This window comes from Plodia interpunctella, chromosome 9 (assembly GCF_027563975.2).
Source record: "Plodia interpunctella isolate USDA-ARS_2022_Savannah chromosome 9, ilPloInte3.2, whole genome shotgun sequence".
NCBI lineage: Eukaryota > Metazoa > Arthropoda > Insecta > Lepidoptera > Pyralidae > Plodia > Plodia interpunctella.
This window is the reverse complement of record NC_071302.1, coordinates 2,766,215-2,791,034: the sequence shown is the minus strand read 5'-3', so window position 1 is coordinate 2,791,034 and position 24,820 is coordinate 2,766,215. Positions and strand designations below refer to the sequence as shown.

Sequence of the window (24,820 nt, the reverse complement as noted above, 5' to 3'; positions counted from 1 at the left end):
CCATGCCGTAATGGTCACCATGGTGCTTGCTAACTGAAGGCTTTGGGTTCGATTTCTCAGCGCGGTCAAATATTTGTACCTGCAACTACAAATATTTGTCTGCGGCTCTGGGTGTATCGTCGTGTCAGTTTCTATAATATGTTCTGTTCATAGGTTACAACCAGTGATAAGTGCTAAGTGCGTAGTGTGAGTAAAAAATTCGAAAACGTGGTGAAGTTTTTAAATATTTTTTTTACAACAATCACCGGACCGGACCGGACCAGTAAGCACGAAGCTCGTATCGCGGGTCCGAAAATTTAGAATACTCTACTCTAAATCCTTAAGTGGATATTATACGAGGTAACTAAGTGTTGAGCTCAGCCTTGTCAACTCAACTCGGCAACAACAGCATTCCCATAGAGTGTTGACGTCAGGCAAGCGGTTGGTAGTAAAATTACAGCAGAATCTTCTAAACTAGTCCATAAGAACTACACATATTGTTTATATGCTTTTAATCAACTACTTCATCTCATTATATTTTAAAGGTATTAGACACTACGTTGGCGATATTATATTTTTATACCAAAGGACGCCCCAATTGTCAATGGACGGTTGTGTATTTATGGCAACATTATCGAAATTCCCCATCACAAATTCTGGATAAGGGTTATCTGTCTGACAGTAAATTCAAATTGTGCGTTTAACGCGAAATTATGGACAAGATAAGTGGAATGGAACATTATAGGACCTCGCATTGAACGGTATACCTACTAAAATTGTCAGACACTTTTAGAATAAATATATAGTTTTCTCTATTTTTTCTTATATTTGATTGCTAAAAATAGTTCCCAATTATTCCATTTCGCTCTTTTGCACAAACCTTAAAGGAATCTTATTAAGTAAAATAGAAAAAAAAAACATTTATAATGTCAAAACCCAAGACTAAATCCAGTAAGTTAAGTAACTTCAAAAATATTTTGCACGCATCATATTCATTCAAAATTAAGCAGAATGAGAAACTGAATTAAATTGGACTAATACATAACTAGTATAAAATGAATAGTCGCAAACTACATGACTAGTTGCAAACTACTCTAGATAGCGTATTTTGGGAAGAAAGCCAACGAGCACAGATGTAGCCGAAATTTGGTAGCACAAAATGTGGTTAGATATTTTTGATTTATTGTCGGAAATAAGTACAAAATATTAATTTCTTTGTGAAATCTGAAAGTGTTTATAATGAACTTTATGTTACAGTAATAGTGGCGAATTTGTTGTGAAATAGAAAAATATCTGGTGTTTTTATAAGTTCGCTTGTGGGGTACCGCACTAGAATAATAACCACTCCATATCATCCCGTTGATGTCGCGTAAGAGGCTTCTAGCTTTGGCAGGATCGCGTGAAGGGAAGAAAAAATAGGAAAGTGGACCCTGGGCTCCGACGCCTAACGACAACCAGGAAAATGCTCAGATGAGAGGGAGAGAGATTCAAAGGACAGTCCTATATTAGGTAACGCCACATCCATTAAAGATCTCATAAACTCGGGTACAATAATTTTATTGCCGATTGAAGCGTACGATCAAATCTATCGGAAGAAATCCGTACTAACATGGACTGACCCAAATTCAGAAAGCCTTCACGTGAAGCCCAATTTAGAAGCTTAGAATCAGAGATTTGAGTACTTTTTTATCTAGTGACATGGAAATAGGTTCATGATGTTTTAATTTCATTAAAAATTTTACTTGTTAATGTGAAGTTTTCAACCATATTTAGTACTATATATGGTTATATATACTATATTTTGAATTGCTACTTTTTTACACGCTATTCTCAACCTTGATGTTGGTAAAATCTTCGTTTTAGTGAACCATGGAGCTATGGTCCCATAATGAAGCTATGGCTCACAAAAAAAGAAGACGAAAATTGATATTTATACGTGCAACTAATACGTTAATTGAAGCCATATTTTGTTACTAGTACCTATTGTATGGAAAGTAAAGCAATAAAATAAAGGTTTATATTCAGCCAGTGCACTCAGATTTAAAACATATGTAGAAATGAACTATATGGTCTTTTATACTGAAAATTCTTATGATTAATTTTGTATTGCTAAATAAGTCGCAATTAATCTTATCTATTTTTACATTATTAAAAAAAATGTTAAACTTAGGAACTAAGTACTCTTTTAGTTCAAGGAAATCACCTTAACTCCCTGTAGACTGCAAAATAGCTTCTTACGAAATTCAGTTCTCAAATAAACATGTTTTTATCATAAATCTTACATATAAGGAATATAGCATGTCGGCTATAAACGTAAAATATAGTAGTTTTCTTGTCTCAAGAAGGCTCGTTACGAATATGAATAACAATGGGTTGAAAGTAATGATGCGTGGGGGTGAAACGAGTTTTAGTCGATACTTGAAAAGCCCATTTTTTAGATATTATAAAAAGAAATAGGAATTTTATTTACACGTTTCACATAAGCACAGGGTTGCTTATGATAATATTATTCTTCATCGGAAGCAAACTATATATTTGGCACGGTTGACGCTCAACTGCAGTCCGTTTTTCATGTAACTTCTCCCTGTTCTGTGTTTCTTTACTCAGCGGTCATCATCAATCATATCGAGTGTGTTATTGCTAAGACTGGTGTCAGATATTTAAGTCGCCTAAAGGCATCTGACATGACTTTTTACGACTACTTACCGCCATCTAGTGGCAGGTAGTCGCATACACACTAGTGATCTAAACTATCCACCAGTGTGCAGGTTTCTTCACGATGTTTTCCTTCACCGGAAGCAAGTGGTGGTGGTATGGCACGAGTAGGATACGAACCTGAGACCTTTCGATCCACAAGCGAGTATCTTTACCATTACTCCATCAACTCTTCACCCTCAGGGGTGATGTAACCAAATAGTTTAGATATTAGGGCTTTCATGACAAGAGTCTAACGCTTTCTCAAAAAATCTGCAACGCAATGATGACCCGTATAGGTTTGCCAGTGTCTTTGGGTTGCGATGTTTGACGTGCTTCAACATATGTTTAAATTTCATACAATTTCTCTGTTATTCTGTGTTGGTCCGTCGACGGACATGAACACAACGGACGAGAGCGCAACGTGGGTGTGAATCAATGAAATTCTTAATTTAAAAATGAATGCTAGCTCGAAACTAAATCTAAATGCTTCTAATGCAGCGGAGATGTGGTTCAGATAGAATACAATAGATTTCACACTAACCAGAATGTTCAATATTGCACAATGCAGTCGTAAACCCGAGTGGGATTTGTAAGGTATCAAACAATACACAGTTTCCACTGCCGTAAGTTATAAGTTTAAGCGAGTTATGTAATGCTAGTTTATTTTACCCCTTCTATCGAATGTCTCGTGCTTTCTCTACTTCTTAATTATTTTTACTTCTACTTCAAGAAGAAGATCTTGACCTTCTCCTATTAATGTGAGGTGGTCACAGTATGTTAACTCCTTTCATTTAACTTTGTCTTACTAATACTACAATTTTCGAAACAAGAATAGCCGGCTTTTTGATTATTTTTATACCACTACTGAGCAAGCAAAGAGGCATGAGGCCCACCTGATGGTAAGTGGTCAACGCAACCTATGGACGTCTGCAACACCAGGGGTGTGATGCGCGCGTTGCCGGCCCTGAATCAATCTTTTTGGTTGTTGGCAACGTTATCTAAATAATATGGATTTGTTAGCTTATATAACTGTTTAGTTACTGCTAGAGAATGTTTTATTACAGTAACGGGTAACATTACAAGAAGCGGTGATGGCCCAGTGTTTAAGACTGTTCTCCTGTGGTCGGATTGTTCTACACGTGCCACATGAGTTTGTATACTATCAGATTCATGCATAGCAGTTTTCATAGACGACCACTTGCTTCTGGTGAAAAAAACATCGTGAGAAAACCTGCACTTTGGTGGACAGTTTAGTTCGTAAAAGTCATGTCAGAAGCTTTTAGGGGACTTGAATTAAATCTGATACCAGTGTTAGTATATTAATATACTCGATGTTAATTAATTAATTATAGTAACAGTGAATATCGAAGCAGAAGTTACGTCTCACCAGATATTATCTATGTTAATACCATTTATATAAAGGAGAAGTAATTTTGCTAAACAATCGTTGCCAAATTAATATTAAAGGGACGAAGGGACCAAGCAAGGATACCTCCTTATGTATTAGCTATTAAATATTGACCAGCCCGAAATTGAAATCTTTGTGAAGATATACGTCGGAAAGCGAGTATATTAAGAAATATTTTGTCGAGATTGAAATTTCATAGATCAAGCTCGACTGTAACTTAACGTTGACTTTCGCTTAGTTTGAATTTTCATAACTGGCATTGTGTCTGATATATGTTCTTAAAAAAATAAAGATTACTTACTTCTCTAGTTCATTGACCACGAAATAGAACTTAGTCTCCGAAATGAGAGAGAGAGCCACAACAGTCTTTTATTCTGCGCTATGGTTTGCCAGGCCACAGTTCCGAGTTCACGCAGATTAGCCTTCACAGTGTCGCCCCGACTGAAAAATAAATGACATATGCGATCTTTAAAAAATAAGATGCTGACAGACTGATTGACATATAAACACAAATTACATCGACTGAAAACATGTGTATTGTATTATTGTGAAAATAATCTGCAAATAAAAAAAATGCCTGAAAATTTCGCGAAGATAATTAAAAATATTGACGCATTCAAAGTTAAATAAAACAAAAGCAACAAAAAAGAAGTATTTTCACAAATACAGCTCAATCCCATAAAAACATATTATGTTTTATTAAGGCAATTTATATTTATACGGCCAAGCCGTATGTTCTATACAACCTCTTATTTAAAGGGCCTAGGTTCGACCCCTTTAAATCTTTTCTATCGAGCGCTCTTATGTTAACAACCAGAAATTTACGAACCAATTCGTTTAGTCAACTTTATACTTTATTACCCTAACCCAAGGTTTAAATTCAAAAGAAACTATTGAGTAGTTAAAATGTAACATGTAAGGATGAGTTGCACCATCAAACTTGACGATGCAACTCATGAAGGGGGTAAATATGATTTATCATTTTGTAGATACAGACATATGATTGTATTAATATATTTTTAATTTATTTGAAATATAAAAAAAACATTAATTTTATTATTTTAGTTAAGTAATCAACAAGTTTTGGTTTATGGCTTCGTTCTAGTAGACTTGTTGACATTTATATAATTTTAACTAATATCGTAGTCATCTAGAAATTAGTATTAAACCAAGTACTTACTGAGCTTAATTAAAGATTACGCTTTGAAGACTGAGCTTACTTAATAACAAGATTATTTGTTAGACAAATTAAAAAACCCCCGACTTTCAATATTCATTTTGCTACAACTTTTGAACGGCTGATTTGATGGCTAAGAACACTCGGGATAAAATTATCCATGAAACAAAAAAAAAAATAAACGAAAATCGGTTCATCCGTTTGGGAGCTACGATGCCACAGACAGATACGTTGAACTTATAACACCCCTATTTTTGCGTCGGGGGTTAAAAATCTTTAAAAAAATATATAATTAATTTGATTGAAATCCACTTCATTATTTACAATCCAAAAATATTAACGACAGAAAAATACACGTCCAAACGATCTTATAATGGCGGTCACAATATTCTGATCACGTGTAGAACAAAGCGTCAACTCGAGAACGGCCTCAATTCCGGCTGCTAATGAAGTTACACGATCGTTGTAGAACGCCGCCGAAATGAATAAAGATTTTGATTCTATTAACAAAGTTGTTGATCGGACGTCCGCGCCGCCGCGTGTATTAATATCGGTTTTGTTTTATGGTTCGTTCACATTTTAAATTTTATATAACATCTTGATTATATAAAAATTCAAGTCTCCATTAAAGATCTCAGAATGCCTAGAGTGTTCTGGAATCATATCACTTTATCGATATCCTATTTATAATATTATAAATGCAAAAGTTTGTGAGGATGTATTTGTGTATCTTTGTTACTATTTCACGCAAAACGTACTGGACAGATTGTTATGAAATTTAGTACACTGATAGAGTATAAGCTGGAATAACACATTGGGTACTTTTTATCCAGAATACCCACTAACTACTAACATCTACATACAATAACATCTGCACGGTATAAAATGTATCGTTTATAAAACAATCCAAAATAATTCAGAACTTAATGCTTGGCAGAAAACATGGCAAAAAATAATATGGAAAATGGAACAAAAAGGAAGTCAAAAGGAAAGAGCTTACAACAGAATAATTGATTGCAAACTGGATATACATATGACAAAATGTCGAGGTTGGAATTTATGTATTTAAAAAATGCTACTTAGGGTAGATAGGTTGTCTATAGAACACCAATACCTGTTCAATTATGGTACTGGCTTAATCTCGTCAATACAGATTTGCCCAACAACTGAAAAATTTAAATTCAGCCAGATATTGCTTCAGAAAAGAAAAAGAATATCCGGATTCCATTGTACCGGCGCGCAAAGTTAAATCTGCTACCTTCATTGATCTCCGTACAAATTTGAATCTTATTGAATGAGTAGAAAAGTTAAAATTGGAATTTTCATTTGAACGGTTCCGATTCGTCGCTTGAATGTATCGAAATTTAAGGTTAAGAAAAACGTTCAAGCTTTTATATTATTCGAATAAAAAGCCCGATCTCGAGTATCCATTTTTTTCACATTTTATTGTTGCGGTTCTCTTTAGAATAAATTGGATATACAATTGAAATTTTGAAATAGAAAATGTTATTTGATTTCAAATAATCGTATACATTGTTAATTTTATTTACCCACTAGATGTTGTTTAAAATATAGCAATCTTGGATAATGTACCTTTCTAATGATGAAATAAATAATTTTTGAAATCGGTTCGGTATTTTCGGTATTTGCCTCAAACATACAAACTCACAAACGCAGGTACCTCTTTATAATAGTAGTATAGATTAAAATTGGAACAAGAATGAACCTTGTTCGTATAAATCTAAGTTTTTCAAAAATGTTATATTAAACATCAGCATATAAACTAAAACATAATTACTCATCGTAATCAACACCTAATTACGGCAATTTTATTAACCCTAGCTAAATTCGCCAATAAATTTCAACATTAAAACCCTAGGGGTGTAGATGGGGGGCGGGGGGGTTCTTTAATCAGACGGTGCCTCGGGAGGACAGAATGCATAATTCATACAACACGGGAATCACCAATCAACATTCACTTATGCCGTGGCGATAATGTTGCTTTTGGTATGAATAAAACCATTTTTCAATATAATTGGATTGTTTTTGCATATTTAGGAGTGTAGTTACTTGCGCAATTATCACGTTTTAAGGCACTGTAGCGCCATTGATTATCAAATCCTACGTACTTACGGGACAAAAAGCACCCTATGTGTTAACCCAAACATTATAAAAGTTGGCCCAGCCGTTCGAGCGTAAAGAATTAGGTAACAAGCATACTTACAAACTTTCGCCTTTACAATATTAGTGGAAAAGTCTAATAATAAGCAAACACCTCAATAATTAAAATAAAATTCTATTAAACTATTAAAGTTACAAAACTTATAATATTCATTCTTTGTCAGTGGCAATATAGTACACACGTATATCTTCTACATTTTCATATCTTTATTTGTGACTAGCTTTTGCCCGTGGCTTCGTTCGCGATTTTTTTTTCAGTATGAAAGGTACCCTATATCCTTCTCCATATTTCAAACTACTGTAAGCAAAATTCTAAGAAAATTGATTGAGTAGATAGAGCGTGAAGAGGTAACAAACAAACTTACTTACTTTCGCATTTATAATATTAGGAATAGGAGGATTAGGATTCCATGCCCAGGACACAGTGAAGTTAATGGAGCAATAATTTTGCATACCTAAACACGCCTGTAACAATCAGATTGCTGATAACGCGTACATTATTAAACCAAGTACGTAATTAAACCGGCTCTGAGCGAAATTTGCTGCTATAAACCCGATTAATAATATCTGTGGATTTTAAACCAACACATAGGTACATTGTTTAAATATAGTTTATGTTAATGTTAAATGTGTGTTTCAGTAGTAATAAAGTTTATGCTTTTTAAAATTATCAAACGCATTGGGTTCAGTATGCGTGTAACACTCGCCTACGTACATAAACTAGCTTTAGGCCGCGGCTTCGCCCGTGTGTTTTCCCGTGGGATATTCACAGGATTCCGGGATAATAGTACCTATTCTCCATTTATCTATATCTCATTCTCCATATTTTAAATCACATGTAAGCAAAATTTCATAAGGACTAAGGTTGAGTAGATAGAGCGTGAATAGGTAAACAAATAAACTTACATTTATAGTATTAATTGGGATTAGGATAATTCAGAAAACAAAAATTCAATTTCATAAAATATGTTGCAATTGCAATGGTGGACTCGACAAAGAAAAAAAGATTTCGGAAAAATATTTGGTCTCACTATTTATTTACTTTACATAACACTTAAGTTATTAAATATTTTCAGTAACGTTAAACACAACATAAAAACAGATTTTATTTATAGATGTTTTTTTTTTTTTTTCATTTCGAATGCCGTGTCCCATCTGTATTACATTCTGTTATTAAATTTTGCAGACGTAAACGTATTGTAGGTATATTCGTAGGGTGTGACGTTTTCTTTATTTTCTCGCATAATATTCGAAGTACATTATTTAGAAGCAGGTAAACTCGAGTTATTCAACTGTCTATAGATATGTCCTCGCCGCAAACAGATAATATAAAAGAAAAAATAACATAATTAATTTAATTTCAGTTTTAAAATCTAATTCATATATCCTATATATATATGAATAATAATAAACGTAATTCTCGTACCTAGATATAAAGAACTAGGTAAATTTAGTTTACCAATAATGTACTGATATAATAATTTATATCACAAACTAGTAAAAGTACAAAACAAACAACGAACACATATTAATAAAAGCTTTTGTTTAATAAGTCTAGCAAACAAATGAAGATGCTAGTTTATTTGTTTCTGTATTAACCTTAGTATAATGCTAACGTCCAGAAAATTTACTGAGTAATATAGCCTATTTGTTTTGACAATAGTTCGTTTATTAACTTTAAGACTAGAGTCTAGTGATCTAATTTTAGGTATTTAGGAAAAAAAACAATATGCTATTGCTACTGGGCTAGTAGCTAACGGCGATAGTGCGACATAGAACACGAGAGTTCGATTCGAACTGATTGATAGGAATTTTTTGATCGAATTAACGCTTCGGAGAAAACGTTTATCACTAACTAAATCATGACAAATCTCTTTCATTGCAGTTCTAGATTCTAGCAGTTAGTTTTATCTTCTTATTTAAATATAATATTTTGTCATAAAGTGGAGTAACAAGCTCATAATATTTTTTTTGTTCTTGCAAGACTAAATATTTTCTATCTATATATGCATATGTCTCCAAATACTGGCCAAGCGAAGGTATCAGCTGAATACTTGATACGGTTGTAAAGTTTTACGACTCTAGTTAGGAGTTTGTTAGTACGTAATGAATGATGCCGCCTGAAGTTTCCGTATTGTGTACGATAAGCTGTTATAATGCTTATTTATGGACGATATAAGACATTCATGAAACTGATCTGATTTTACTGTATTTGTTTTGAAATATACTAATTATTTCCTGTGGGGACCCACAGGAAATAATTAGACCAAAATAAAAATATTATCTTATTTATTTTTATTCATGTAAGCTGACCTGATCTTGCAGTATCTATCTTACAATGTACTAGTTATTGCTGGCGGTCCAACTAAAAAATCTTAAAATCTAAATAATCTTATTTATTTTTCATACAAACTTTCCATCCATATATGGGGGTTGAATTAAAACATCAAATTTATTAAAATCGGTCTAAAGCTTTAGCCATGAAAAGGTTAAACAACATACATATTGTCGCATTTATAGTATATGAAAACGATGGAATAGTATGAAACGAAACACAGCCAAAACGAAAACGAGCCGGACTTTTAAAAGTGTAACTATTTTTATCAGTTTAACCCTGTACTTATTCAGACGAAAAATTGTTGAGAAAGGGACACTAACAACTTGCCAAAATCGAATATTCGGCCCCACTGATTTTGAATGGCTGTTTAAATGTTGAAAGAGACCACAGGGATATAAATACTGGCAACCGTAATTTTTTTTTTGTGGGATTTCAAAAAAAGAATGTGAATGTAGATTGTCATATGAAAAGTGCAGAGCTTGGTCGTGCTATCCCAACGTCACCAAAAGACATAAATACGACTAATGGAATTAAGTAATTGAGTGCATACATTGTGATACAAGTGTGATTTTCGCGCGACGCTTAATCGAGCGCTATGATAAGTTGAATAGGTATGTTAAGATCATGATCAATGCAAATGAGGTTTATCAACACAGTTAAAGTCGACAAATGTTAAATATAGTACTAATGTTGTTATGTTACTAGCAATTGATGAAATCTATTGAAACACATGTTTACACAAAAGGTATCAAATTGTTAATGCATGAAAGCGACGAAAATATTGAACAGGGAGTAAAACGTCACATTTCACTCAAATAAAATGCTCGTAGGTAATGAAACAATAAACATGAGATCCCAGCGGAACCCGCCTTTTGTCCTTCAATTAAAACAGAAAGAAAATTTTGTCACAATTTCCTAATGAATTTTTTAAACGACTGAAATACAACCCATTCCCTTACTCTCTCTCTCTTTATGTTTTACATACTTACCTAGATACGTACAGCAATAAAGGCATCATGTACATTATGTACACCATATTAAGGTAATTATATGTTTTTAAAATGCCTGCTCGGCCTCAGAGTACTACATTGTTTTGAGTGTGTAACTGTGACAATAGCTAACAAAGTACATATCAATCCTTTTTTGAATAAACAAAAGATTACAACTGTCAACAAACATAATATGTCATAGCGCCATCTACATGTGAAATCTAAAAGTTGGTCTTGGACACTCGTTTTAGATTTTGTAAGTCGCCTTTAATATTTGACAGCCCTGTATAATATTTAGTAGTTAGTAAGTACTTATAAACTAGAGCGCAGTTTTCAAAGCCATGTTGTCTTCATTGAAACGTTTTCAAGTAGTGGTGAATTAATAAATGTCAAAATCGAATTGGTGCTACAGTTTGCAGTTGTGGATTGCATCAAATTCATAAACTATGTTAAATAATTAATTATGACCCGTCACGGCTTCGCTTGAATGCGACCACATATCTAAACCTATCTCAGGAACGACACTATCTATTGTTGAAAACCGTACAAATATCCAGATGTTTTTTTTTTTTATCGCGTCTATAACGACAGCGAGACAGTACTTCTTTTTATATTATGTAAGGATACCAAAATTAGATAACATCTATGTAATAAATGTAGAAAATATCAGTCTTTTTATCAGCAAAACAGACAACAAAATGTATGCGTTTCGAGACAGGAAACAATTACAATGTCCCAGGTGACGTCCGCACCTCAACGCATACATATTTATCGCCGGACCGCGGTCGTGTGATATTATTCGGGTCCACAACTCAAGCCATACATTTGGGTAGATATAGATATCATTAGGGCAACTTCTTCAACACATTTGTAAACTTTAGCCAGATAGAAGTTTTTAACTATTAAAGAGAGAGTTGTGGAGAGAGATATTAGATATGATTGAAAAGATATTAGTCAATTCAAGTCAAGTCTTTAACACATTTGTAAACTTTAATCAGAGAGGAGTTTATTCACAACTAGCGGCGCTTCTCTTGTGTAAAAATATAATAAATTATACAACTAAACCTTCCTCAGGAACCACCCTATCTATTGGTGTAAACCGCATGAAAATCCGTGCAGTAGTTTTTGAGTTTATGGCGAACAGACAGACAGATAGACGCGCCAGAGAACTTTGTTTTATAATATGTAAGAATATTTATAGGAGTAGGGTTGTGGAGGGAAAAGACATTAGGTATGATTTATTTAAGAATCATACATAATAACATAAAAGGAAGATAAAAATGCCAAGAGCTCGTCTGTATCTAAGAAAGCCTTAAGCTAAATTAACTAAACTTTTTTTTTCCTTTTAAGTACATATACTCGTAATGTCAAACAGAAGAAAATATATTGAGAATCTTCGAAGAATGCTTATGATAAATATTTTTTTATATATCTAATACATACAGTACTTTTACAACCAGAAGACGACAGTATACCTATGAAGTACTTAAGAACTAAATTTTAAAACAGTAGAAATAAACTGATGAAAAATCTATCAAAGAATAGAAATGTAACTTCTGCGCTTTCATGAGTCCATAAAAATAAATTTGCTGAAATTATGCGACTATCGAAAACTTGAGTTAATTCGACATCGGTTTCGAATGCTGCAGATTCAGCAATCCAACAGCGAAACTGTAAGTGGATAGAAATAAAGCTTTAAATAATTTACAGTTTGGATAAAATACGTTCACTTAAAACCGAAATCTCGGATTATATGAACCAAAAATATTGCTACAATTAAGAATGACGCAATTTAGTTTGCAGTTGAGGACACATAAGTACCTATTTATAACTTTGGATAAGTATCATTTGTACTCGATGAATAAATTATGATAAATGAATGTCGAGCGACTGAATTGAGTCACAAATTTTGGACGGAAACTTTAGGGTTGTCTAAATTATATCTGTATTAGGATTTTAGAAAGCACAATATGCTATCGGTACTGTGCTGGTGATAACGTCTATAATGTGATAAAAAAGCGAGACAGAGACTTTTTGATATTAATTCTGGAGAAAATGTGTAAGTTATCTCTCTCTCTCTCATCTCCGCATGTTCACGGTTGCGTACGTCGGGAAGCCTAGTATCAGCATAACCTTAAATTTTGAAGATGTGTGATTTTACAACCGGCTGCCTACCTGACGTCAACCCTCCTTGGGTATGCTATTGTTGTCTATCAGCTACCTATGTATCCCTTATTCGCCTCGTATGACATCCACGGGAGAATATGGAGTGGATCTATTCTAAGGCGTAATCACATGCCACGTGTAATTTTAATTATATTCAGCGGTTAATGTCAAAATCGTAAAATATGGCCATTATAGCAGCATATAGAACTTTACTTCTCTACTGTTTCTGATATATGTCCGAATCAGACCGACGAAGGACCAATAAATATGACACAGTGCGAAATTGGAACCAATTTTTGCTTGTTCAGCATCCACGGACATTACATGAACGTCTAAAATGTGAACATCCTTATCCTCTTTACATCTATCCATTCGATATAGAAGATGTTTTTTGCCTCAATATTAAGCTATTATATATAAGTATTAACGCTTAAAATTAAATTAGTATAAACGTTTTGTAGCACGTGGTAAATCATTAAAACATGATATTAAACTGAAACGACAAACTCCTGTAGGCTTATACCTGTGGCTTATACGATTGTAATTACATGAAATGTGCATAAATTATGACTGTGAGAGAATTAAATTTGAGTCATAAAAGTTTTACCTAAATTTTTACACATTAAAATCAAACAAACCAATTGTGTACATTTTATGCGAATCGGTTAGAGTGTACCAATTTGTTTATAATGAAAAATATGTACTTACATTAAAATTAATTCAAGAAAGATACATGTAAAACGACGTTATTGAATTTTGTCAAGAAATTATCTTTTGGAATGATATAAATTTCTTTTAACGGGGTCAAGTACTTATCCTTGTTATGCCTACTGTCTGTGACCTTTATTTGACTGGACATATCTATCGATAATATTGGCAATATTCATATAAAAATCAATGCATGATGGCAAGGTCTGGACAACTTTTTGTGATAGGTTTGTGTTTGCTTTAGTTTGACTTTATGTTTTTGATGATACGTGATTCAGAATATTTTATGCGTTCTGTTTTAAAATGATGTGAGTATTTTAATTTTATAAAAAAAAAGACTTATTATGTAGGTTGCATTTTATAATGACTTTGCTACAGTAAATCAATAAAGATTTTAAAAAAACCCCTCTGAAGTTGCTGTCACCAAATCATTTGCTAGGAAAGAGCTGGAGATTTCCAAACGACTGAATGCACGTTTTCGAAACATAGCTAAAACTACTCTTGACTAAATTCTCTTTCAAATAGTAAAAACTAGATCAAAATCGGTACAGGTGTTCTGCTGCTACGATGCCACGAACAGAAATACAAGATACACAGACACGTTAAAAAATAAACTCCTGTTAAAATAAAATACCTACCCAAATAAAAACAGTAGAATAAACTAAATAAAAACAAAACGAAAGAGGATAATTAAATCCGAATGCTTAGTCACAGTCACAGACTAAACAGAGATAAGGAAAGACTTTAAAAATACTTGCATAGATCGCTCTAAAACCGGGCTTTTGTAAGGCGCGCGAGTAATTTCAAGTGTGGTACAATTTATATACCTACTTATGTTTTTTTTTTTATTCGAATATTATTTTATTATTACCTTGTTTACTAGCGGCCTGTAACAGATTCGCTCGGATAATACCATAATAAATTATACATCTAAACCTTTGTCTTGAATCACTATATTTATTTAAAAAACTCTTTTCAAAATTCTTTACGTAGTTTTAAAAATCTAAGCATATATAGGGACACGGGAAGACAACAGACAGTGGGAAGCGACTTTGTTTTATATTATTTAGTGATAGTGATGTTTCTAGTGCTGGCTTAATCTTTTTTTGTCTTGCATAATACTCTATACAATATATACAATTTGTAACCACGATGAAACTTTCGACACTTCGTTCGATGGGAATAAAAGAAAATTGAGTTCAAGCAAGTTAAGTATTTGTAATCCCATTTGGCATTCTGATGCAATTGTGTATCTGAAGTAGTATACTGATCAGTGTCGTGAGTTACGCTCGTGTCTATAAGAACTGTTTAGTAAAACTTTTAAGTTCTACCAATGACAAGGGGAGGGGGAGTGAAACAAAGGGCGCGTGAAGGGGCTCTCAAAAAATAAACAGAACAAATTTCTAAACATTACATCTTCAAAGTCGTATTCCTCATAGCTGAGGGTCGTGGTCATTACATGGAATGAAACACACACAACAACTTTCTTGGCATTTATAATGGAGTGGTTTGCCATTGTCATCTCCATTTCACACACAAGTTATTAATAATCAACCAGTGTGCAGGTTTCCTCACGATGTTTTCCTTCACCGGAACATTACTTATTTACAGTGTATAATATTAACACTTGAGACAAATCAATGTTTGTTCAGACTATGCATCTACTAATCACTCAACACCTCGACTCTCGCATTCACCACTAATTCATAATTCATTTATACATTGTGAAACATAGATGTATATAAGATGGTATTGGAGTCAAGTTCGCTGTCCTACCACTAGGGTTTATAATGCCAAATAAGATAATAATTAAATTTGTAAAAAGTCAAAATCGGAACTATTTCTATTATTTTATAGTTCCGTTCCGATTTTGACACGTCCAATTTGACATCGAAATGCAAACTGGGTTTTAGACAGTTTAGACAGTATTCTCGCTACATCTCTTGACTTGCCCCCCCCCCCCCCATTATCGAGCGTGGAGGATTTAGCCCGCAGCTATTGGCAATTATAGCAGGCCATCATAACATCAAAGAGATAGCAGCGACGTCGCTGCTTTCAGAACCTGTCTGTGATGTCCTCTTTGACGCGAAGTGACGGTAATATGTTCTTTTTAGACGCTTCTTTTGATTTAAAAAATATATTATCAATAATTAAATTTTCGGTACAACTTTTTATTGACTTGAGAAATTTTATTGGATTGGAGATGAATATTAGAAGTTCGTGTAAAAAAAATCAATATTTCCCTTATAAAATAATATAGTTTCTTCCATCATCATCATCATATCGACTGTGCTAACACTGGTGTCAGATTTTTGGTTTTTTACTTTTTTTTACTTTAGATATTATTCAAGTCGCCTAAAGGCATCTGACATGACTTTTACGACTACTTACCGCCAACTAGTAGCAGGTAATCGCATACACACTGGGGAACTAAACTGTCAACCAGTGTGCCGGTTTCCTCACGATGTTTCTTCTAGGTCAATGAAATAGGACAGACGAAAATATAATCAACAAAACATTGGAAATATTAATTTCTAAAGCCTAATAACAAATAGGTTATGTAAAAATAAAAAATAGTGCTTTTTAAATAGTTGAACAAGTTTTTATTATTAACAAAAATAAAACAATCACATTTCAAATCAGAATTTAAACAGTTTCGAACTGAGTTGTACTCTAACCCATGTTAAATAGGTCCTAAAAAGTCAAAAAGGGCATAGACGGTTAAATCAAGTCAGTCAACCTTGTAATCGTTCGGAAAATTCTTCGATATACAGATAACCTAAAACGTAATTATCTTAATGGCATTGTCTGTAAGATTTCGGTCTATTTGATGGTAATTCTATACGATTTGATTCATTGTACAAGGACATCTGGTTTTTGTAAGATAATTTTGCGGTTCACCATTTAATATTTAAATATGTTATATTTTATTTATTGTTTTATACTTACTGTCTAAAAAGAAATACCTGCATAATTTGTGTTAAAAACCAAATCAATTGTAAACAAGATATCACCCTACCGGCCACTCATAAAACAGCCCTGCGATCAATCTCTTCTTGCAAATCTGACTACTGACTAGTAAAATAATTTGGTACGTAATGTTTGGTACTTCAATGGACATAGAAATGTAACACAATTCCAGTCTACAGATTTATCCCAGGAATGGCTTGATAACAAGCCGGGTGCGGGAATCAGTCTAGCTCCCGGGGGATCCAATCAAACGTCTGGATTTCAGCTAACTAATGTTTTCGGAGCGCAAACTAGTCTGCACTTCCCAAGTTTGTACGAACTTTGTTAGCTGACTCCTGATATATAGTGTTACTTTACGTAGTTCTGTCTGATAATCCGTCTGATATATACAAAGGTCATCTTTAACATATGCTTGAACTGATAATTCCTCAGTTCATTAGTTTCACGATCAGGCAATCATCAATAAACAGTTTATTTACCTCAGTTCTTTGGATGCAATGATATAAATACTGAATATCATGAGTATTTTACAAGTATACAATACTTATATACTTAATTAGAGGATTTAAATACGTACCTACTTATATCAGTAGTCGAAAATGTCCCATAGAATCTATATTTCCATATTAACCTTCTCGAATATTTAAAAAGAACTCTGTTTTCAAATAGAACTTGAGCTCCTTCACTATTTTAAAACACGAGGACATTAGTCTGTTACCATACTAACATGAAAAAGGCTTTACAAAAAAATCAGTTTTACGAAAGAAGACCTCGGGACAAAAGTAAGACAAAGGGCAGTTCGCCGACCAATAACTTTCTCACTCTTACCAATCAGAGTGATTTAGCAGTTATTTTCTTAGACATATAACGTTGAAGCCCAGAGTCCGTTGTCCTACTATTTCTTATCCACACGGTCTTTGATATCCTTGTCACGCAGATGGTACACATAACACACTTCGGAGAGTGACATACCTGTAATGTGCTGGCACATTACAGGTATGTCACTCTCCGAAGTACTATTGTGTTAAAATTTCATCAGTATGCAACCCGAAAACATGTATATCACAAATCACAAGAACCAACACACAGGAAGCGACCTCCTATATTAATTCACTAATTACCATTTCAGTATAATAGAGGCAGGATATCCTATGTTTCCTGCGCTAGTAATTACCACGACTTGTTCTAATACAATTATGTTATTGTATCAGACACTAGGGAATATGGTCTTTTAGAACACTTTAAGAATGAATTTACTTTAGTTGCTTGCTTAGAATTTGCATAAGCTGTTTTTTTATATAAAAAATATTCGCTTAATGCAATCTGTGAGATTAATATCATTTAAAAGGAATTGTCATGCTAAAAAGACCGCAGACGTTGATATATGAATTTATTTATCTATCTCTCTGTCTATAGTATAACTAGTACTAGAACTTATGGTAATTGAGCTGGATTGTATTATGGTTGAGACTATACAAGGTGTTTGTGTATATGTATACCCTTTGTATGTTTGATTAGGTACTTCACCCGAACTGTTTATGTTTGTAAAGCATCCATTACCTCTGTTGACAATAGGTCGCTGCAACGTCTTCCTTCTGTATTTCTGTATATTAAATATATTTATTTACATAAAGAAGCAATCATAAAGATTGTGTTAGCCACACAGTAAAGTCGTAATTTGTGTTATGGGACACACCTAACCTAACCTAACACCACAAAAATAAGTATTATATCTATAAATATGCTATTCAACATATACCAATTGCAGTAGTGGTATATAAATACTTCTTATACAACAGAGATAAGTATTACTAAAGATACATATCTTTAGATTACCTTTTTAGTTTACACAATTCGAGCTTAATTCAACAAAGCTCGTCTTATTTGCTAGTCTCAAGACTAACCAATTCAGTGGGATCCGTACAAATTCGATCCTACCCACACAAATCAAAGGATTTCCTTAACAGAGATAGCAGATTAATGGACTTAGTACTGCAGTTTCACTTTGAAACTGCATTCAGGAATTAATTGGTTGGTGGATTGAAGCGTTGGTGGTCGAGTGGTTACGACCTATAGATGACTACGGTCCAAAGTTCATAACTGCAAATCCTATCAAATCATCATTCGTGGGCCGGGTCGTGAGATTCGCTCTATTATGGTTGAGCTACGTGATGGCTGTCCCATGCGTCAACTCGTGAACGGGTGCTGCCAGAGGGAACTGATCAACATCTCGTTTCTCATATATTTTCATGTAAGTTAATTGTGTTTCACATCGATATATATATATTATAATCAGCACTCGGATCACAATCATAACCTGTTTTGATATACCTTTTGACTATATACATTATGTACTTTTATATATTATTTTAAAAAAACATTGTAAGAAACAAATGAGTTTCTTTCGGCATTTCTGCTCAGCGGTGGTCGTTCCGAAATGCCAGTAGTTTGTAGCTTGTGAGAAATAACTATAAATATAAAAATTGACGAGAAAAAGTGCCTGTGAAGGTCTAATTTCTGAATAAATGATTTGAATTTGAATTTGAATTTGAACATGGATTTATAAAACTGGCTATTGGTTGTTTTGACAGTCCACACCAACTCGGAAATTTATTTTTTCATAATAAACTGTAAAAAAATGTTATTGTTTAATTTGACTGTTATTAAGTATCAAAAAGTACTAGGTATTTTATCCTTAGGCTACCAAAATTGATAAATTTGATTTTTTTACATAACTAGTTGTGGAAAAAGCATTTATTTTTTTTATTTTTTGTAAATTTACAAGGAAACATTGACTAGTAGTTAGTGAGTGAAATGTAAATACAATGGAAAAAAGTACTAAGTACAGTCAACAGCATATCAACCTACGCAAATTCATTGCAAACTCGCGGCTATTACCGCGCCATCCATAGAGAATCATGCATCAACTTGATGTGCTGTTGACTTTACATAAACCTTGCTGAAATTAATAAAATATAATGATAATGTTCCGAACATATTCACTAATAATTTTATTGACGTTATTGTGCCTGAAATATTTTAGACTGAGATTCATGACTTAAAAAAACATTTGACCATCGAACATAAAAAAAAACAACCCAAATGTAAAAGTATATATTTCACCCGCAGTAATATAATCTTTGTCAAACGCCGGATCAGTCCTATATATCAATTTGACTTACCCCAAAGATAGCTAAGATAGGTCAAAATTTATGAGTTGATAAGAGGGCCTATTCCTCTAATGGATTACTAGATTAGGCCTCAGTCACAGTGGCGTCATTAGGCGAAATGAGCGAAAGAAATATAACAAATGACGGTGCAATTAAAGTAACACGCAGTCTTGAGATTGTTAACAAGCTGACTCGGCGTAATGATAATGAGTAAGTCCACATAACGTTTAAAATGTAACAGATTTTTTTTCAGTGTGCTATAGATAATAGTGTAACTATTGTGGCCAGTAGGTATACCGGTTTGGATTTGGAAAAGTACACGAAAATGTAGACTGATCGGGAAAATAGACCGATCGTTTCGGAACGATTTTTTTGTTGATTATATTATGCCGTATAACCATAGTTAAAAGAAATATTTCCTAATATAATGACATAACTTGATAGACAAACCCAATTTTTTCAGCTTTTTAGTTGGTGGCGTTTTCCTTTATTGGAAGTTGGTTTTATCGAGTTTTATTTATGTTCATTTTTATCGAGTCAGTTATTGTTATGATGATATTTTCTCCTGTCACACTGATATACCCGGTAGTAGTGGTAGTACCCGGAGGAAAATGTTATTAGTCGCACCATACGTTGAAAATCTCAATATCCGCTGACACAAAAACGCTAGGCTAACCCAGCGTGCTAAGTGAGCGGTAGATCGCTAAACATATATGTGCTTGAATGAATGATCATCGGGTCAATATGCAACAAAAAGCTTTAGGTAAATAACACGGACCAAATAAAGAGAATAATCGGGCGTGTAAAGTTGCGCAGCTTATTTTGTTTTCCGTCTGGAAAGGGGTGGAACTATGGTGCAACCGCTTACCTCACTCGTTTGTCTCGGCCTCAGTTTTTTTTTTTTAGAGGAATGGATATAAGGTGTACTCTTTATTTTTTGCTTCATGGTAAATATACATATTGTTACTCCCTTGCCGCTTCGTTCCCTTAACTAGAAAGCCAGGTAACACAACGCAGAAAACTTGCAGTTCAACGCAGAGTTAATCAACGGTGTATAATTCGAATAAACCCGTGGATGCGGCGTTGGAGCACACAGGCCGCGCGTAGTTACGCATTTAATCGTGTTAGCGACGCATCCGCTCCAAAACACCTGTATAGGGTGGGGACGTTTACATATTTCGATGATATAGTTATCGATAATTTATGTTTAGATTAAGCTTTCATGGCTAAACCACTGATTTTGATGAAACTTGGAATTGTAGTTATTGACCCGGTGCTAAACATAGAATATTGCGGGCGAAGCTGCAGGCAACAGTTAGTTAAACATATGTAGACAGAGATAGAGTAGTATGTTACAAAACTGTTTCAGAGTATTCGTAAAGAAATCCGATAGGCTCCCGGAAAATTTCTCTGACATAGGCACTGACAAGATTATCGGTTGTTAAAGTCGTTCATTATTGGGAAGGTTGACGCAAAGTCGGATTAGTGCAGAAACGAAATGTGCTTAGCCACTAAATCTTCAAAGCTTTGGATCTATCTATCGGTTTTAGTAAAATAAAACACTAAGAAGACAACTTGGACACAAGATGATTTTGTACCGATATTTTTGGAAATAGGTACCTATTATAAACGGCGAATTACAAGATCTTCACTTCTTTTGTTTATTTGTTTTATTTATTTTATTCATCAAAATTTATACAAGAACAATACAACGGCGGACTTATCCTATGTAGGGATCTCTTACAGTCAACCGGCGATAGGTTGAGTGGACATGTATACCGTAGCAGGCATGTCAGAAGTCTTTTTCAGAAATCACAATTTTTAACTTTTTGTACATAATTAAAAACCGAATGGGTACTTCTCTTAAAACAATCTTAGATAAACTTCTTATCAAGAATGAAGATTGTAAAACGTGCTTTGTTCATTTTAATACTAAGATTTTACGTGACTCGTATTTTTTTTTTGTTAAGCTGTAGTTGTTGTATCCCACTGCTGGACAACTTGATCTGCCTATAAATAAATGTAGACCTCTGTGGCCGAAAGGTAGCAAAAGTTGTTCGATAAAGTGAATATCGATTGATAGTTCGATAAAGTGATTATCGATAATCATCCCATCCCTAAAACACGACACAGGTGAACGATTGTAAACATGTTCCCGATAAGTAATATTAGCTTCCGTCCCCTATTGAAATTCCTCGGCATTGGAAAAAGTCAGTACAGGATATATGGGGCGTTCATACTCTTACAGGTCTGAATGGGTAGAGATAGGGGATACTGGCTAGCAATAAATTTGGTTTTGCTGACAAAATATTCATGCCGAAAGTATCCCATAACACAAGTCTCGTAATATATTTATTTATATACACTCTATATGTTCCCGTGGATATCTGTGATTACAGGACACATAGGCATAGGCAACAATAGCTTCTTTCAAAGGTGAAGATGAGCAGCGTCGCCTACAGTCCGATGCAATATGTTAAAAAAAAATTATAGAGGAATTTAATATATGTAGTACGTCACATTATATCCAATTTAAAATATATAACAAAACAATGTAATTGTTACACGAGCTTTATAGGTTTCTAAAAGCTCATGTCTGCGAACTTTCAGATCGCCATAATACCGGTAGTGGCTGTTTCAGTAACAAGCTTCAAACTGGAAGCTTTTCCTCGCCCCGAGTGTGGCTGAGGGTTTATGGCATTTTCGTAGTTGCGACATTTAAATCTAATTTGATGTATAAAATCAGAACATTCTTTGTGTCAAATATATTCGAAGATAATTTTAATAAGTCCTATTAATATTATGCGCAAGTTAGTAAAGATGTATGTGGTTGTATGTGTATATGTTTGTACCCTTTCCCGCGAAATCTACCGGACGGATTGTGATAAAATTTGGTATACGAGTAGAATATAACCTGGAATAACACATATAGTACTTTTTATCCCGAAATTTTCACGGGAGCGAAGCCCCGGAGCCAGAAATATATATTTTTTTAATTACTCCAATGAGAAAAACAATTAACGAAAATAGAAATACAGTTTTCGTTTTACATTTCTGCAAAAAAGCATACAAATATAAATAAACCTAAATACTCAAAATGGCATAATATTTAAGCAACATATTTTTTCTATCATCAATCAATACATATAATAAAATTTAAGAAAGGTAAAATTTGTACATTGGATATATTTTTTAAATTATTCATGGAATATACTTAGTTATTGATATAGATGACGAAAATATAGTTTTGGAAATTTTTGTCTGTCTGTCTGTCTGTCTGTCTAAACGCGCATCACTCGAAATGTATTGGATCGATTTGCTTGAAATTTAGTATGTAGGTACCTTATATACCGGGTTAACATCTTAGATCCCGGTAAATGGTCAGGTTCCCGTAGGATTATTGAAAAACTAATTATGAATCAAATATGCCTCAGAATCGTGGGTTAACATCTTATAAACATTTCATCCCGGAAAATGAGGAGGGTCCTGTAGGAAAATTAGATACATTTCTTCCCGGTAAATGGTCAGGTTCCCGTAGGATAATTGAAAAACTAATTATGAATCAAAAATTCCTCGGAATCCCGGGTTAACATCTTCTAAACATTTCATCCCGGAAAATGTGGGGGGTCCTGTAGGAAAATTAAAATAACAATCCACGGAGCCGATTTACTTTAAAATTTTGTAGAAAGGTGTAAACAGAATATAAACAAAATGTTTTTATTGATTAAAGTCTGATATAGATATAATGGGCGCAGTATGTATCAATATATTAGTATAAAACTCTTCCGTTACTGAGTGACTGACAGACAACATACATCCGAAACTGCTAGGCGGGAAGCTGAAATTTGGCATGTAGGTGAGTACTAAGAGAAGATTTTTGGAAATTCCACTCCGAAGGGGGTGAAAGGGGTGAAAAGCTGTAAATATGAAAGTTCTACGAGTACACTGTTGAAGTTAGTGACTTGAAAATTTGGATTTTGGTTGTTTACAACAAAGTTATGAATACGTGTTTCAGATTTTTCTGAAAATTAACCCTCAACCCCTTCAAAAGGGAGGTGAAAGTTTGTATGGGACTTAATACAATTTTCAAGATAAAAAGCTGAAAATTGGCACACTTTTTGTAGTAAATAATAGTAAATACAAAAAAATTTTTAATTTACGTTTGTGGTTAATAATAAACCGGAACGTAAAACGTCATGGAAAATGGGACGGCACGCGTTGCAGAAAGCGGGAGTGGGAGTAGGAGCGGGAAATGGGAAGGAGACACGTAGTGGGAAACAGGACGGGACACATTGCAAAAAACATGATGGCACAATATGTAGGAAACGGTACGGGATATCTACGTACGTACGGTACTGAGATTTTGCTATGAAATTCACGCGGGCGAAGCCGCGAGCAAAAGCTAGTTGTGAATAAAATACCTTTTCAATCCTTGACTAATAGATTTTTTGTATAGTAATGATATCAAATGAAAATTTACTTCCCACAAGTTCTCAAATACTAGTCATAGATCCAACACAAACATTACTATTCAAATAAATTGAAGTGAAGTAAAATCACCGAGCTGAATCCCCGTCTAGGTATCAGACGGTGAGTCAATTTGTTGGACAAATACCATTTGTCTTCAGACTAGAGTATTCAGGACTTGGGAACTTGGTGCTTATTTTACTTAACTATTATTATTTTGTAGATTTTGCGCGCGACTCCGCTTACATAGGTATATATCTCAAGAGCAGCATACCTTGGCGAGAAGTTGAGTTACGTTTATGAATGTCTCTCTCTCTGTGTCTCCTGAATGTTTTTCCGGTTTTGTTCTCACTAAGGGACACAATACTTATGCTTTTCTACAAAGTTTATCGCTAGGACACAAAAATCAAAGGAAAAATTATTTACTACTTTTTTATACGACATCAAAATACTATATGTATTGTTCCATGGCTCAAGATTCTCATACCTTTGGAAGACAAAAGGGGAGGCATTTGCCCAGCAGTGGGACACAATACAGGCTATAAAAAATGTATAGTTCAAATCTTTCAA

General features: G+C 33.9%; 1 protein-coding gene across 1 annotated transcript in view; it reads left to right on the top strand.

Annotated features, from left to right (window-relative positions):
- Positions 1 to 24,820, top strand: part of LOC128672727 (C3 and PZP-like alpha-2-macroglobulin domain-containing protein 8) — a 169,529-nt gene that overhangs the window by 25,876 nt on the left and 118,833 nt on the right. The gene's annotated exons all lie outside the window — the stretch shown is intronic.